The sequence below is a fragment of the Scaptodrosophila lebanonensis genome, unplaced genomic scaffold, assembly GCF_003285725.1.
Source record: "Scaptodrosophila lebanonensis strain 11010-0011.00,11010-0021.00 unplaced genomic scaffold, SlebRS2 tig00000089-arrow-pilon, whole genome shotgun sequence".
NCBI lineage: Eukaryota > Metazoa > Arthropoda > Insecta > Diptera > Drosophilidae > Scaptodrosophila > Scaptodrosophila lebanonensis.
Genome location: NW_022060565.1, coordinates 4725942 through 4739851, shown reverse-complemented (window position 1 = coordinate 4739851; position 13910 = coordinate 4725942). Strand labels below are relative to the sequence as shown.

Below are 13910 nucleotides of genomic sequence, written 5' to 3'. Positions count from 1 at the left end.
GAGGGTGTGAGTGATGGTGAATAATGATGAGAAACATTATTATCAGAACAAAGAAAAACAGTAGGGAGGATTAATAAACTATTTTTCCAAAATTGTATCACTCAAATATACTTTTATAATAAATATAATAAGTCTTGGTTCTAAAAAGCTTAGCCAAAGGTCTGCTTAACTTTCTGCAATTAAAATGAAATTCCCTTGACGTACCGAACTCCTTATTAGAAATATTAATTTGAATTAACTTTTAAATGTAAGCTTAAACTTAATGAACACAATACAGAGAAGTTGAATTGCATTGCATTTCTATATTGATTCCAATTACTGTCTTCGACTGAAATTGAATTTTGCAGCACAGACAGCCATGTACTTATTTCACTTTTTGAAAGTCCTGCTCTCTGCGGCGGATATACTGAGTGGATATATAGTATTCGAGTGCCTAAATCTGTTATTATTGGCTGAAGGGCATGTGGAGCGGCAACAAAATAAAGTATGCATGTGTTGTGTGTCCGCCCGATGCAGACATAATTGTGGCCTGATTGGCTGGCTATGCCTGGACATCAAAGACCACAGGAATTGGGCCGAACGATACGTACTCGTACTCCTATGTGAAGCTATGTATGAATATTTGTCTGGCTGCCTCAATTAGGCTTAGAGAGTGGGAGGGGGGGAGTGGTCGGCATGTGAGTTTGGGACAAGAGGCAATGTTGTTGTTAGTTTATTATTTTCTCAATGCAAAAATATTTGAGATAGCAAACAATTATCCTGGGGCAAGATATTTTTGCTCATTGGCCGATGGTTGTTGTTGTTATTGTTGTTGCACGAGCTGCGCTACTTAGTTTAGACAACGAAATAAAGTAAAGTAAGAGCTTTTCGTGGTAAGCCATTGTTGTTGTTGTTGTTGTTATTGTTTTGCGCAATTTGACGCCGAAAAAAACGAAAGACTTAAGAAACGAACTTTAGCATTTTCGTTTGATGAAAATGTTGCGCCCCATGCAAATCTTTAAGGTATGTAGTATGGAACTAGGCGATAGACCAGACCTGGCACGCCCCAACTACTCCTTGGGCTATAGCAGCGACAACAACCACAACAACCACAACAACAACAACAACAACAATGGCAACAATGATGGCTGAACAACGACTCCATTAAGTCAGTCGCATGGCCATATGCTTATTGCCAGTTGATGAATTGCACCATTTTTATTGTATGCTCATATTTATGTAAATTGCTGTACGTCTGCAGCAATTTCATAGGCGTGACACACACATACACACATACATATATATATATATATTTATATATTTGTATACATACTTGCAACTTGTGGCCAATTTATGACGGCCGTTGACAACTGCAAACTCGATTGGATTCGTTTCGATTCATTTGATTTGGCTCGGCCCTTTCACATGACTTGACTAAGACGCTTGACATGATCGCAGAATACATTTGTATTTCTGTTATTTTTTGTTCGAGTGCCGTTAGCTTGATTAACTGCATTATTAATCGATTTACACTCAGACACACACACACACACACACACACACACACACACACACATACACACACCGTTTAATAATCAAAGATATTTGCGTTCGCTGTCAAATTCGTTGCACTCATTAGGCCAATTGATTTACAGTTTTGGGGCGGGTGGTTGTGTTGCCGACAACAACACACAATCGAACATACCTCCACATACGTATGTACGTATGGTTTTGTGTGTTATGGCTTTTGGCCAGAAAAACAAGTCTTAATTGTATTGCTAAGGCCGCAAAGTAATTTGATATGATATACTCGTATGCAAAGCATTCTCTACATATTTAGACTCGTAAGTGCACCAAATCGCGGCATGCCACAAGCTGAGCCTGTCTAGACAACAACAACAACAACAACAGCAACAACAACAACTGAGCCTCCACTTGAAAATTAATCACTTCCCTTTTACTAGAATTTGCATGTAAGCGTTTTTCGGTTTTCTGTATCAATTAAAACGCAATTATGACTCGGAAAAATCACAGATAAAGTCTCTCTCAAGAAACGAGTTACACCCATCAAGGTTATGTGTATATGTGCATGTATGTATGTCTGTGTGTCTGTTTGTCTGTTTGTGGTGGTGTGGTGCTCGGCATGTCCCGTTGTCAGGCAATCAACGGACACCTCAGGGGGGCTATGCCAAAGACTTGAAGGCAGTGGAAAATTGAATTTGGCGTGCTTGTTGAGCTGATGAATGGTCCGGGTCCGCAATGGGCAGCTGTAGGCGAAACGCATGCCAAAATTTGGTGGTTTTTTATTTATGTGTGTTTGTGTATGAGTCGTGAACAGAAAGAGGTGTACAAGTATTTATGTGTGTGTACAAAAAAAAAATCAAAAGCTGTCCCAGACTTGATTTTAACCTTTAATGTCAACAAATTTAGATCGTTGCTATTTCTTGATTTTGATTGAATTTATTTCTTCAACTTCATGGGAAAAATTTTTGGGAAATTGCGGTTAGATGCCAGCAAAAACTGGCTAATACTAGCTTTATATTGAACTATTTATTATTGTATCAATTATTATTATAGCCAACCAGTCGGTCTCATAATTGAGATTCTGTTGAAGAGTAATTTATGATGCTAACTGGAATATTGATTCCAAGAGATTGTCATCTATTTTAAGAACTATATACTTTCTTTGCATTATAAATAATACTTGTGCCTAATAGTTTATTGGAGATAATGGTAGGAGAGGGAGATTAAAAGTGTACCCAATTTGGTGTCGTACATCAATTTTATGTTCAGTGATTAACTTTATTCTTCTGCAGTCAGTTGCCCTTTATCGGTCTTTACTCAAGGGTCTCCAAAATTATAATTGTAACATAACTTCTCTTGTTAGCGTACAACCTAAACAGAGAACAGCAGAGGAACCCACAATTGTAGATGGTTTTGTCTCACCGCATCTAGAAAGAATAGATTTTTATATAGTACCACATTCCTTAAGTGATTTGAAAAAAGTTCTATGGTCGTCGTCTTATGTTAGTATAAACCAATACTACATAACATAATATAATTATTTAAGCAAGAAGTAGTTCGAAAAACTATCGTTACGACAAATCTCTTTGTATGTTTTTAATTGAAAAACTCCTAATGCATTAGAACTAAACGGTTTTTCACATCAATATCCGATTAGCTAGCCATCTACAAAGCGAATTTCTCCGCACCTGTTCAAAAATAATTTGAGGTTTTGGCAGCAACAATTTCCTCATTTGTTTTATGCTTTGATTAACTCAAAAGCACTTAACGTACATACAAAATAAATTAAATAATGTTAACATAATTGTAATCTCAGTCAGCTATTTTTTGTTGTCTTGTTTGGGGTTTTTTTTTTGCGCCAAGAGGAAAAACGGGCACGCCTCGACAGCAACTACAGTAACGATCAAAATTTGCAGATAAATGCCAATAATGTGCACAAAATATGGCATATGCTTGCCCACACATACTCAGACACACATGTGTGTGTGTGTGTGTGTGGCAGAAACTTTCAAATGGCAAACATGCGATTTTCGAGTTGATTGTTTATTGGTCCACAGAAAAAAAAAAAAAAAAAAAAACAACACGAAAAGGAGACAATAATATTCAAAAACAAATCTAAATAGCACAGCGCAGACACAATTTGACGAAAGCTCAACAATGGCCATAACAACTGCAACAGTAGCAGCGACAACAACAACAACAACAATAACAATAGCGACAACAAGAGCAATAACAAATAATCAAATCACATAATTACATAACCCATGCAAATTAGCCACAACAGCTCGAACATGCAAAACAGACTGAAAGAATAAAATGGAATAAAATGAATAAAAGAATTCGTGTCAACGTCTGCGCCCATTGATGTCAGATAAGAAGATATTGGGGGGCACGCATACAGTGCGTATACGCAATTATACAAATCTTGCCTCTGTCTGTGGGCGCTCGAAGGCTTGGCCTTTATGGGTGGGGCATGCCCCACCAAGTCGCATGTCAATCGCTCTTGCACACTAATTCATATGTTTGTGTCAACAACAATGCGTATACGACCCGTCGCCGTCGCAAATTCAATCCACTAGACAAACATGTCGTTGTCATGCCGATCTTAATCGTGCCTCACGCTGCTCTCGCTGCTGACATCTGTCCCAGCTGTTCCAACTGTCCGATCTGTTGCTGCGGCTGCTGCGGCTGCTGCCTCCGACCGCTGGCTACCGTTTGGCGAATGATTGGCGATCGGTTCTGTTGGTGGTCCCACATCGATCACTGATTGGCATATACTCGTATGTCGTATGTATTGTAAGAATTATACGACTGGGGGCGCCTAGAGATGGGCGTTTGATAAAAGTGTCGCATCGCGGGCTCAAAACTTCGATCACAAATCTCTGAATTTGCACAAAGTTATTATTTAAGCGAAGCTAAAACAAAAACGGTGCACATTTTTGTTATTTTCAACAGTTTTCAAATCTAGTTCGAGCATTGAATTAAAGTTCTGAATACAGATGACGCCTATAAGCTGATGTTGTTTTTTAAATTAAACTGCTTGTTGAATTATTTCTTACAAGCTTGAGAAGATGATCTGTTTTGAAAATGTTACATCCTGGTGGCTTAACTGAAATAGTTGATAGCTATCTATTAATATCAGTTACATATTAAAACATAAGAAAAATAAACCTTATCTATAACTAACAAAACGGGGCATTTTAATTTAAAGAAAATAAACCGACTCTGTTCGCTTAGATCAGACAAATATTTGTGCTGTTAATATTAAATATGATTTTTCGTACACTTTTGAAATATTAATAAATGTAATTAGCCCGAATATGAAATTTAGTCCCAGGTTTTATAATTTTTCGAATATAAATTTTTAATATAAGCGATTCAGCCACACAATTCCTATATTATAAGATAAACATAAGATATGTATTATAAATTTTTTTCAATGCAATGATTCTCAAATAAGACTGCCAGAACGAATTATTGACTACTTGATGTGATGAGTTTAATGATCACATAAGACGGCCTTTGTCACGCACCCATCTCTAGCAACGACAACGACAACGACCGTCGATCGATTTGCAGAATGGAAAACTGTGCGATAAGATCTGCGTGCACAATAAAGTTGTCATATGCGAGCAGTCTGATTGATTCTTGCAACAAAAACCAGAAAACAAGAAAAACAATTGCAGATGGAAATTGAAACCAAAGCCGAAATTCAATCAAAATACAAATGCGAGCCCAATTCTGTGCAGCTCTTGCAAAACTGCAGCAACAAATGCAGACTTTGATATTTATTTGTTTTTTTTCCTTATTTTGTTGTTGTTTTTTGTTTGTTTTTTTTTTTGGCGCAATTTATTTGTTTCCTGTACAATCAATTATTGCGGCAGTGCAACAATTGCCAATTGCATGCGAATTTATTTGGCATTCTAGGCAGTCGTCTCCCCGCCTCGGCCCGCTCGCCAATGTTCTCCTCCCCATACGCTGATTACATCCTGTATGCGAGGTTAAGTGCCACTGACTCATTGCTGCCACAAATTAGTCATTAGGCAGTCTTGCGAGTGGCCCCACACGCTGCTGATCAGTCGCCAGTGATCACCAGTGACCACTAGTGATCACTAGTGGTCGCCAGTGGTGGCCAGTGATCGCTTGAGGCCGGTTAAGGCCGGCTAAGGCGCGTGCATATAATGAGCGCAATGCGACGCATGCGTAGACACACGCTTCTTGACCAATTTGGCCAGCACCTTCGGCTCGAAAGTGCTGTGGGCCATTTACCAAATGCGGCCTGGTCGGCATTCATTCTTAAATCGTCATCGTCACAGTCAGAGTCGCAGTCGCAGTCGCAGTCGCACTTTAATTTATCCCATGAGCCGCCGCGTCGGCTTCATTGTCATTTATGGCATACACAAGTGTTGTGCACCAATTATTTTTAATCAAGCCGCGACTGAGACTCCGTCCATAAGTCTGTCTGTCTCTCCATTTGTCTGTGTGTCTGTCTGTCTGTCTGCATGCGCTTTAATTGCTGTGCGAAATACAAAAAATGTAATTACAATTTAATTTATTTAATGCTAAATAGTTTTTTATTTTTTTTTTATTTTTTCAACTTTTGCTACGTTTTTTGTTTTTTAATGTGAGATTGCAACTGTGTTGACCATTTAGGGACCATAACTGGCATACCACAGTTGAATTTATGCATCTGAAGTGCCTGGATTTGTGCGGTTGAGCGTTACGACTACAAATATTAATCTCCAGTTTCTATTCTACAGTAATTTAAATATTTCAAATGGTAACGGAAATATATATACATATAAACGATCATAACAGACACCCACTGGAGACATCCCAAGTTTGGAAAAAAGCCGCATCAAAGTACGAGAAGATTTTTTAAATGCAATGGGAAGAAGGGGGACAACTAAAAAATAATTGATAAAAGAAGACGCAAAAGGGGAAGATGACAACCGCACTGGCTAATCTTTTGAGGGAGATTGAGAGAATAAGACGCTAGAGAGCCCACAAATACAAAGCAGGAACACACAGAATAGCTGAACTTAACAATTATTTACACAGCAGAACTTACATTAAATAGACCACAATTCAATGTAAAAGCCAACAAGGCAATGGACAATGTACGACTGATGAAGACAGAGCAGATAAATGTACAACTAGCTCATACAAATGTTTTTAAAAATGAAAATGTATATTTTTTAATGTTAATAACTCGTGCATATTTTTATCCGAAATGAAAATAAAAAGACTCCAAGACTCTTAAGGAACAATTAGTAGATTTCTAACAGAAATACTTTGCTTCAGCAAAAGAATACTAATAATATGGAAGACATTCTTTGAGAAATAACAATTGCAACAAACAGCACTGAGGAGGAAATACAAATACAGAAACAGACTTATTGGCTTTTATCTCGTTTCGAAAATAATTATTATATAATAGTGAGAAAGCAGTCATATGTTAATTAATTTGTTACTTAAAATTAATTTAAGACTACAAAAATAATAAATGCCATATTTTGCAATTTCCCATTTTATTAACTCTTCTTCTACATTATTTGAAAATATATAAAAAACGTTGGATTTTTGATTGTTTTTGCAATGAAAATTGTTGTTGACAGATATTTGACATTGAAAAGGTTCTTAGCTGGGGGATTTACAATAAACGGACTTGGAATTATTTTTAATCTGAAATTGTTATTTTTTCGAGTGAGCTTCGTAATTGGATTTCAATTTAGCTGCACTGTTCTAAGTACATACTGACATGCGAGCATATGATTGATACTTATTTTAGTTATAGTTATACAAGTATATCCTAATGGCATTTTTGCAGCGTTGGCTACCGTTCTGCTTTCAAAACTGCTTCCATATCAATGCAACGGTTGTCTTATATTTCGGACTTGGCAATGCATCAAACTTCAATTGGGGAAACGTACGTACAAGTATGTGGACTGGTAGTAAAGATATTTTAATGCGATTCAAAGAACTCAATGCCCATTCTCTTTGTCCTGTCATCAGTGTCAGAGCTGTCGTTGCCATGAATTTTAAGTAGCTTAGCAACTCTGATTGGTTGACCGGCTGGTGGATTGGTCGATTGGCCGATTGGTCGATTGGCCGATCCGAGCCGATCGTTTGGTCGGCTATGCTCACTCATTGAGTGCATATACCGTTTTGGACAGCTTAAATTTTCAGTTTGAATCTGTATCCGAGTCCGAGTCCGAGTCCGCGTCCGAGTCTGGGGTTGTGCAATATTTTTGCCAATATTCGCAAACACCCACAAGCTAATTACAGTTGCAAACGGTTCTTGACATGTGAAAGGCAGAAAAACAAAGCTAATAGCGGCTAATAAACATAGACAACATGTTGTCTAAACCTACACACACACACACACACACACACACATACATGGACGCGTTTACAGTGAGGCTAGACATGATCATTATGCAGATTTATGACTTCAACACTTGCAACTGATAGCGAGCCATGCCCCTCCAGTCTTGCTGAATGCTCGATGCTGGGACTGTTAACAAAGTTGTTTGTTTATGAGACGCTTGCATTGAATTATGGCCGTGCATTAACAACAATTTAACACACAAACCAACACACACACACACACACATATGCATATGGACTACACTATGTACTATAACTTAATGAACATACGCATAATGGTCGCGACACTGGCGACAGTCTTAATAATCATTAGTAACGACACCACCGCCGCCACTGTCTGTTGTTGTTGTTAGTGTTGTTGTTGTTGTTGTTGTTGTTGCATACCTCAGTATGTAGGCCTCTTTTCGTTTAACAAGCTCAAGTGGGCGTCTCAAATTGACTTAATTAATCATTTTGTCATAATAATCAACTTTAATTAAATTCAAATTGAATAAAAAAAAATGAAGAAATAAAAAAAATTGAAAAATCTCTTAACATGCTAGAGAACATGTGTAGAATATTGACAGACTGACACATTGATCGACTGTTCAGCTTATTCAATGGTCGAGTGCTGGAGCATAAAAAATGGTTATTAAATTATTACGAAATCTTTTGCAATGTGGCTTAAAAATTGGTGCTAAAACTTCTAATTGGTCGTCATTATAACGGCACTGATAACTGGTTGGTTCATGCATATAAATAAATATATATACATATGTTTATATTTATACACTCAGAGAAATGCAATAGTAACAGGATAAACATTTAATTATAGACCGCATTCTATATATTTACTTGTATGTATATTTTCTAAGCTTTTGTTGAGGATGGTTTGCGACAAAGCCTGAATACATTTTTAAAATAAAGTCCTCAAAGAATCATCAAATCATCTCTGCTTAAAGCTCATTCCGTTCATTGAATCCAAGAAATATTTTGAATATTTAAGTCCTCAAAGAATCGTCAAATCATCTCTGCTTAAAGCTCATTCCGTTCATTGAATCCAAGAAATATTTTGAATATTTAAGTCCTCAAAGAATCATCAAATCATCTCTGCTTAAAGCTAATTCCGTTCATTGAATCCAAGAAATGTTTTGAATGTTTAATTTCAAATTGCTTACGAAAAGTCCAGGTTTAAAGTGGTGTACGTGTATATCTTGTTGTTCCGCATTTTTCCGGAGTGTACAGCGTATACCCCATGATATAGCAAGTAGCAGTTGTCGTTGCCTTTTGCAAATGAGGAAATTATAGGCATGCACCATAAGTGTGTTTATATGCATGTTCCAATGGCTTAAAGTCAAGCGAGCCGACCCCGACCGATCGCAACGAGATCAGTCTAATAGATCGCATTGTAGATACCATGTCTGTGCCACATTGTTGCCTGAGAATGGACATACCAAGCGATACATAATACTTAGAGCATAGCTATATGGACGCCCCAACCCTACCCCCCTGCGAGAGAACTGGGCGCTGTCAAGATTAGAAAAGTCTGCTAGACAGCCAGTGGGGGGGGGGGGGGGGAGGGCAGGTGATAGAGTGGGGGCAGCAGGTAGAGCTGTCGATTGGTCAGTCTATGCAGTTCAGGCTTAGCAAAACGTTTGCTTAAACGTAGTTAAATGCTCGCTTAGGATCCAAGCTGGCATACACACAGTGGTTCAGAGCTCTAATAAAATTGGTTTCTGAAAATCGTCCAATTAATAAAATAATTATTTTGGAACTTTTAAGATTTCTTGAGTGAGAATAATTTTTTACGCAATCATTTTTTTGGCGATTGTAAACGCCAGTCGATCATACTATATATTCAAGTCTTTTATCCATCCCGAACTTTGTATATCAGTCATTTTTAAAAGACTGCCGTTTCTATTAAGCGCCTTTTTCCCTATTTAGTTTTCAGTGGCATGAATTGGGACTTAAAATATTATTAGCCCATAAATATCCAACATTTTTGTATCATCTATGCGAGCTAATTAAATATGGAAGTCCAAGTTAATCGTCGAATTGAAATAAAGTTAAGAATGAGTCTTTGGATAAACTTAAATGCAAGCAACAATAGTTGGCCAATTAATTGTACAACATACAGATATTTTAATTTCGCTTGAAGAACAAAGAAGAATGATTGAATTTTGTGTTGTCATCACAAATAATAATTTTGCCACACTGTGCTGGCAGTGCGTGAGCACAATTGGTATGCATGCAGCCTTAGCTGCAATTAGTAGCTGCCATGCCAAGTGCTGGCAGCTCGGCTGGCAGTTTGTAGACGGAGCTTCGACTTAACGAGCACAGCCAGGCCGGACCAGAACCCCGAACCCAGGCCTCGAGCCCGAGCCCGAGTCTGAGTCCGAGTCTGAGCCCGAGACCCAGACTGACTGTAATGCTATAGTTTTTCCAGCTGTCGCTTGTGCTGTTAGTTTATTGCACTTTTGGCAGCTAATATTTATTAACAATAATTACCATGCGGCGAATGCGGCTGCTGTGTTTAGTTCTAACTGTAAAACACCGCCTAAGAGCGCATGATTGGGGGAAGCCGATGTGGCGGAGGAGGAGGGGACATCACCACATTGAGATCGAGAGGTCTTTGTGTTTGGTTTCCGGGCATTTTGCCGCAACCACTTGGCCTAGCTTGACTTGGCTTGGCTTCGCTTCGCTTTTGAGACGTTTTATGTTTCGCTTTTTAATTGCATATATCCTATGTCTTAGTCCGACCTGACTGTGTGACATATGTATACTCGTACATACATATAATTTGCCTAAATGCGCTTGTATGTCTCAATTTGTAGGCTCGCGCATTTCTGTGTTGTTGTAGCATATTTCTTAATTTTGTTTTGAATGCATTAATATGAGCTCGCCTCATTCATTCGCATTCGAATGTGTTTGCCAGACGCCCAAGGTTCCAATAAGCGCTGGGGGCCAACACCTCTGGGCCATTTACCATGCCCATTAAGTTGGCCAACAAGCCGGCGGCATGTGAAACACTCTGTGTCCGTGCCTGGCCATAAATTGCAATTAAACGCCCACAAAATCGTCCATAACAAAAGCGTCTAACAAATTAAATTTATATCGAGCCGTGGACATAATTACAAACCTGACGTCTGACGTCTGATGTCTGATGCCTGAAGTCGACGTTGGATTGGACTTCGACTTCGATGGCCATAAAACGCAACCTCATCTTTCACCAGTCATTCAAATCGAAGTGCATTGCAGCATATGGCGCATAATGAAAATGAAAATCTACAACAACAACAACAACAACTGCAGCAGCGGCAGCAGCAACAACAACAGTGGTCGGATATTATGACGCGATTTTCTTTGGCATTGAGCTAAAGTGAATGTTTGGCTTTACTCTCTTGTTGGCTGATTGGGAAAGGCCGCAATCGAATAAACGAGTACAGTAGTAGTTTTAAAAGATCAACAGGAACTATTTCTTCAGAGGTACATATAAGAATTTAATTTCGACACAGTATTCTAATGTAATTAAGGTATGTGTCTGTATGATCATCTGGAACTAAAAGACCGTAGGGCCGACAGGCTTCAAAATGAATGTCAGAACTCTTCTTATGCTTTTAGAGATGCATTTATTTAGTGAACAAAAGGTCCATTTCCTTTTTAAAAAAGTTTCTTTTAGACCATACATGTGCGTTTTATTATGCTCTAAACACTAGAGACATCAATCCGAAGTGTTCAGTTGTTAAAGTTTGTTGAAGTCTACGTCATGTTTTCTGATCTATCATTTATCTTTTTTAAGGCGTTAATTAGAGCTCGGCTCATTCACATGTATTCTCGAATAGAAATACAATTTTTTGTCACTTTCATATAATGCACATTCTGTTAAAGGCTTCGTATTTCCGTATCTTGCTTAGTATTAATACATGGAAGTGCGAGGATATGCAAACTTGTTTTCACATTTCCACCAAAATGTAACTTAAGCTACGGCCAGAATGGAAAAATAATCTGAAAGGAAAGTGATTTTGAAGAAACTTTTCGGAACAGAAAGCAACATATTTGTTGGTTTTAATTTAAGCAATATTATATTTAAAAAGGATTTGTGAGCTCATTATACTATATACAAGTCTGGGTATTCAATAATTGCTTTGTTTATTAAAAAATTACTAACAATTACGATAAAGCGTCATTTGGTAGATTTTTACGTGATTTTGTTCGACTTCGTGATATTGTCTGAATTTATTAATTTTATGGTGATTTCTCCTCTAATTTCAGTTAAAAGTAGAAAGTTGGATATTATAAAGGTGCGCGAAATATTGCCTTTGGGTAGAGCTTGCTTTTTGAATTTTTTGTGGAACTATTCTCGATTCTACGATTTTGAACACTGTAAAAGCTAGAGATACGAAAACTGGTGTGAAAGCTCTTTAGATGTCATATTTGTTCTGATTATTTATATGTATGTTTAATAATTAGAAGGATTCGCCAGGAAATGCAGTTTGTTTTAAACTCCCTACATTTGTGCTTTCAATTGATTTGAGCAATCGCATTTGTTATTGTTATTTAAGTGTTATTAAAATCGAGCCATCAGTACGCCGCAGGCACTCTTCACTGTATCCGAAAGGTGCTTCCAGTGGATGTTATTTCTATGGCCATTGCTGTTGTTGCTGTTGTTGTTGTTGTCTGTGGCAACAGTAGCAACAAGCTGCCGGCAATTACACACCTGCTAGCCTGGCCGCAGTCTATGCAGCAGTTACTGCCACCGTTACTGGTGCAGTTGCTGCTACTGGCGCAGCAAGTGCTGTTTAGCCGCATCGACAGGAAGCGCCAACAAATCTGTACAAAAATTGTTAGCAGCCTCCAAATGGCGTCGAGGCACGCGCATCATTCAAAAGATTCAATTTTGTTTTTCTTTTTTTCTTTTTTTGTTTGCCTATTACTTACGATGTTGTTGCTTGCTATGACGGTTGTTGTTGTTTTTGCTGATGTTGCTGATGTTGCTGATGTTGGTGTTGCTGTTGGTTGTGTGGTTGGGCCGCACACAAATCGCTTTTCGTGTTTTGCGTTTCCATGTTTTTCTTTTTGATTTATTCGCCTTTGCCAAAATTAAAAGGCGCTCCGCATTGCACTTTAGTTCAATTATAATGCACTATAACTCTGTATTTCATGCACAAATTTAAAGAGCATTTTTTACTGTTCACGTGATTTGCAAAGCATTGTGCAAAGGGCAATGAAGAGAAATTCAAAATTGGTTTGGTCTTGACTGTATGTATCCGATTATCTCCTGAACTGAATCGAAGAATATCTGCATATGGCTGTTCACCATTCAGCTCCTAAAAAGCTGTATTACCAATGAAAAGATTGATAATTAGTTTCTTATTACATATGCGATATACTTTGGAGAGTAAGCCTCAGTGCCTTTTCAATCCCATCGAGTGCCTAAACAAACATAAATTTATTGATAAGCTAGATTTGCTCTGTCTAGAGTCTAGACCACTAATTGTATATTATCACATTCTTAAAGAATGCTAGTTGTAGGCTGTCAACAATTTTTGGAAGCAATACCAATATTTGTTTTGTTTTATTTAGTATATTTTAACTACAACAATTATCAGTAATATTAATTTTGTAACTTGTTTATGTCGACAAACACAAGCTGAAACAATAATCAAAGATTCCATTTAAAATACGTCATCACTGGGGTGTGCCCCGAGGCCCTCTTAAATCAGGACTTGTTGATTAAGAACATAATCAATTTAAATTCCATACGCGAAAATGTGCCCTTCAGTTTTATAGGAGTAAACTAAAGCCCACCGCACACACCAAGAAATGCATTCCTTTCGAATGTTACATACGTAATTAAATAAAATTGTTTAAATATCACAGCCGGAAAAGGCATATGGAATAAATCCATTTCGATATCGACTACTAAAACATATCTCTTCACTTGAAAATTATTCTAACTTAGCAGTAAATTATTTTAAGTGTAGTTAGAACCTTACACTATTGTTACATACAATGCCATTTTCAAGTCCAGCTAAGGT

At 37.7% G+C, this 13910-nt stretch overlaps 1 long non-coding RNA gene across 1 annotated transcript in view; it reads left to right on the top strand.

Moving 5' to 3' along the window:
- LOC115627039 overlaps positions 1-13910 on the top strand; it is a 72448-nt gene that overhangs the window by 19698 nt on the left and 38840 nt on the right. The gene's annotated exons all lie outside the window — the stretch shown is intronic.